Source organism: Micromys minutus, assembly GCF_963924665.1.
Source record: "Micromys minutus genome assembly, chromosome: 8".
NCBI classification, from domain to species: Eukaryota; Metazoa; Chordata; class Mammalia; order Rodentia; family Muridae; genus Micromys; species Micromys minutus.
The window spans coordinates 9,757,268-9,761,891 of record NC_137977.1 but is presented as its reverse complement, the minus strand read 5'-3'; positions in this window follow the sequence as shown (position 1 = coordinate 9,761,891).

Sequence of the window (4,624 nt, the reverse complement as noted above, 5' to 3'; positions counted from 1 at the left end):
TTTACCACAAAGCTCTGAGTTTTCTCAATTCCAACTTGGGTTTCAGGATGTGTACTTCTCTCACAAAGGCACCATGAGGTCTATTACAAACTGGCCAGATTTTCTCTGTCTTTACTAGCGCTGCCTACAGTTAATTTATTAATCTCTTTTTACAAGCCTTTTTTTTTGTCTGTACCTCTTGGGTCAATAACTTTTGGGTCTGGAGGTTCTATTGGTACTGAATATAGGGGTCCTCCATATTTTGTTCTGTTGGGACTGAGCAGGGAGGTCCTCCATATTTGGTTATATGGTTTTTTACACTAACACAGAATGAATGAAGCAAATCTCTATCAGCACTCTTGATAGCAGCATGAGCCCCAGGCTTGGACTTTACTCTGCACCTCAGGATTCAGCTGAAACTTTCTAAATGCAAAGTTGTCTTTGTTCAGATCAGTGAGGCTCATTTTAAACACAGAACCCCAGAGGCCCTCAGACAGCATCTTTTCAAATCTTGTGACTAGATTTTCCAGTATTGCCACGTGAACAAAGCCCATGTGCCTGTCTTCCATAAAAACTTTTCCATCGCTCACTTTTTAAATTTGCTGTTACATTTTTATTAGTTATTTTATTTATTTACATTTCAAATGTTATTCTCCTTTCCAACTTCCCCTCCACAAGCCCCCTATCACTTCCTTCCTCAACACTGCCTTTATGAGGATGCTGCCCCATCTGCCTACCCACTCCTCCCTCAGCACCCTAGTGTTCCCCTGTCCTGGGTCATCGATCCTCCACAGAACCAGGGGGGTTCCCTCCCAGTGGTGCCAGATTAGGTAATTCTCTGCTACATATCCAGTTGGAGCCATGGGTACCGCCTGTGTACTTTTTGGTTGGTGGATTAATCCCTGGGAGCTTTGGGGGATCTGGCTGGTTGAGGAGATGGGAGAGGAGGAGGGGTACAGAGGGTCAGGAATGTGAAAGTAAGTATATCGAAGTAAGGGAGTGGGAACTGGAAATAACCACTAGAAAGTCTCAGATGCTAGGGACCCAAGAGGTTCCCAGGACCCAATAAGGAGGACATTAGCTGAAATACACAACAAAGTGGAGATTGAACCTTTAGAGATTATATTCAGTGGATAGACATGGCCCCCAGTTGAGGGATGGGGTCACCTACCCACCTCAAAAATATTAATCCAGAGCTCCTCCTATTAAAAGGAAATGCAGGGACAAAGAGTGTAGTAGAAACTGAAGAAAAGGCCATCTAGAGATTGCCCTACCTTGGGATCTATCCCATCTGCTGACACCAAACCCAGACACTATACTGATGCCAAGAAGTGCCTTGTTGACCAGAGCTGGGTATAGCTGTCTCTGAGAGGCTCTGTCAGATCCTGGCCAACATAGATGAGGATGTACTTGGACAAACACCAGGCTGAGGGCAGGAATCCTAAGGGAGAAGTTAGAGCAAGGGCTGAAGGGGTTTGCAACCTTATAGGAAGAACAACACCATCACACTTTTCTTGACTCATGGTTTATCACGTTTTGTAAGGACTATTTTTTATCACTTGTCATGTACTCAAAGGAACACCACGGATTAAAGTTTGCTATCAACCTCAGAAACAACAAAAAGCTATAAACATGTGGAAACTGAAGAACTCACTCCAAGATGGAAAAATGAGAACTTTTCAAGAAATAAAGAAAGTAGTTATTTTAAAAAAAAAAAACTTTTTAGAGTTAAATTAAAATGAAAACATAACATACCCAAACCTATGTTTTATATTTTAAATAACATTCAAGATTTTTAAATCTAAACATTTTTGGTGTCTGATTAAAAAAAATCATTTAAACAAAAGCCTTTCTCCATTAATGATCTTCAAAATTCTAACAGTGACTGATCTCACATAAAAGGGATCTATATTTTATCAAAGATTTTTTAGTCCTTGCATAATTTCTCTCCACAAACATTTAAAATTTCATAACCCTGTAAGCTAAAATAAAAATCTGTGTATCTATGGGTTACCAAGGGAAAACGTGGCGTAGATGGCTATGTCATCAAGACATACACCCAGGAGTCTCTTCATAGAATGGCATCTGAAAGCTTTTCTCATGAAAAAATAAGACATCAATATATTGGTTATATGAGGGTTTTCAATCAGATATTAAGGAAAGTAGACAACAGGAATTTGACAACCCAGCTTTCAACTCATACCTCCCAGACAAGAAGAAACGGTGGTTAGATCTGATGGAGCTACAGGTCTGAGGGTGAGCAACAGGTGAGCCATCTGTCTGAGACCTTCCTAGATGGGTGCTTTCTGAATGCTGTTAAATATGGGTGGAGTACAGTGAGGGCTGTTTCCTCAGAGCAGATCAAGATGGAAATTTTCACCTATAAATTCAGGATTCAATCAAAACAAATGCAGGTGTTCATCCCATTTAGTATGGTACCCTTCCTGACACACCTCCTCTCCTATAGAGGGTTCTGTATACTACATAATGGTAAAGTCATCTGTGAAACATGACACATGAGAAAAGCCTCAAGCACAGACACCAGCTTTCTACCAAGGGCTGCACATGAGGACTATCCTCGGGGAAGAGGATAGTAGAGACTGTAGACACATCAGAGCAGACTAGAAAGAGCAGCATTTCTGGCTGGAGAAGAAAACCCATTGTCTCAACACTGCTATCAATGAAATGACGGAAAAGGGGAAAGCAAACCTCACACAGAGCTGGTAGAAAGGATAGTTCTCAGAAGTTCACTTCTCTGTTAGAAACAAGGAAAATCTATAGCAAATGCTTGCTAAGAGAGAGCATTTAATAATTACAATCTAGGGACTGGGGAGATGACCCAGTTAGTAAAGGACTTGTCTTGCAAGCATAGGTTCCGACTTTCACCCCTGACACCCATGCAAAAGTGGAGACAAGCAGTGGAGCTTGCTGTTCAGCAGTGCTAGCAAAAGCAGCGGCTCCAGGCTCAGCAAGAGACTGTGACTGAAACCTCAGAGTAGAAAGTGATTGAGGAAAATACCCAATGTCAAACCCTGACTTCGACATGAGAGAACACACCCACACACACACGTACAAACACACACACACACATGAGTGAACACATACATGCACATATGTGCATGCGCACAAAACAGATTTACTTAAAATTAAAACCTACAAAGAATGAAAAATAATTTCAATCAAAAAAATTTGTTGAGAGTGATGTCTAGCTAGCATAGTGAAAGAAAAGAGAGATGTTAAGGGTGGATTTTCTCTCCCTATTTCTCTGCATTATAGACATAAATACTCCATCATGAGACTACCTGAAGCCACATCTTGGACATCCATAATGTTAACAGCTTGTTTATTGTCTTCAGTATGCACTACCATCCTATACCGAGACAAAGAAGAATCAGGAAAAACAGAGTTTTTAGACTGATTGCTCCCTTCTCCCAATTTTGCTTCCCTTCTCCCTCCCCCACCTCTCTCCACACCTTCTATCTCTTTCTCAACCTCTGCCTTCAACTATAAATCCACAGCTGAGATTATCTCTACTGTGGATTTCTACAAAAATCTGCTCTAGACGAAATAGTTTATCCCCTGCTGTGTTACATAACAGGACAGAGTAGATTTATAAAACTTGTTGGCATTTTGGGAGATACACAATACGTTATAAATGAAGAAAACACCCACTGCATTCAAAATACTGATTTTATACAAATAAATAATTCTCACTGTTTTATGTTCTACCAATTGAACTCAAGATAGCTAAGGTAGGTATTGTAAAATTAAATTTATAAAACATGCATAATTAGTGTGGTTGTTAGATATTATAGGGTATTGATACGTGATTTACAAGTCTAAATCCGACTGGGGTGGGGAAGCTAGGAAGAAGACAAATATAGTCAGAAGTCAAAGGGCCAAATGTTTAAATCCATACAAAATATATTCATGGGTTTTCAAGCAATAACCATGCTTAGGTTTAGAAATGTCTACGGTCAGCAGAAATTAGCTGCTGTCACAATATGTTGCTGCTTATCCTACACAAGTAATACTGAAGATTATATATAGAGAGAAATCTACAGAATGCTTTCATTAACACTAACCTATAATTAGCATTGTCAGCAATGTATGGCAGTATTCGGCATACTTTAGTCCCAGTGCAGGAAGAAAGCCTAAACATTTACTGTGTGAAAAAGTGTGAGTGTGTTCTAGATCAAAATGCTCCTTCCCAACAACAATCTGTGAATTAATGGGTTATAGTCTCTCTAAGTCCTCTGACGGCCACTGATCTATGATCTTGATTAACTCAGCATGTTTCCCATTGAGATAGTGTCTTTCTCTACTGGTCTACTATAGGTGAGTATTAGGAGCTGGAATCATAAAACAAGTCCAGGTTTCTACCACTGGTCTTCAATACCAAGCAGTTACATTATTCTAAATGTAAGTTTTAATGCACTGAACAGTGTTTTATGATGTCTAGTTAGCTGATTCTTATTCTTCTGTGATTTTTATTATCACTAATAATTACATGCAATAATGGGTCTTTGTGACATTCTATGCATGTGCACAGTGATCATATCACCCCCATCACCCACTCCTGTGCCCCTTCCATCCCTGCTGATCCCCTTCTTCTTCCCAACTCATCTCCCTCTACTTTAATGGT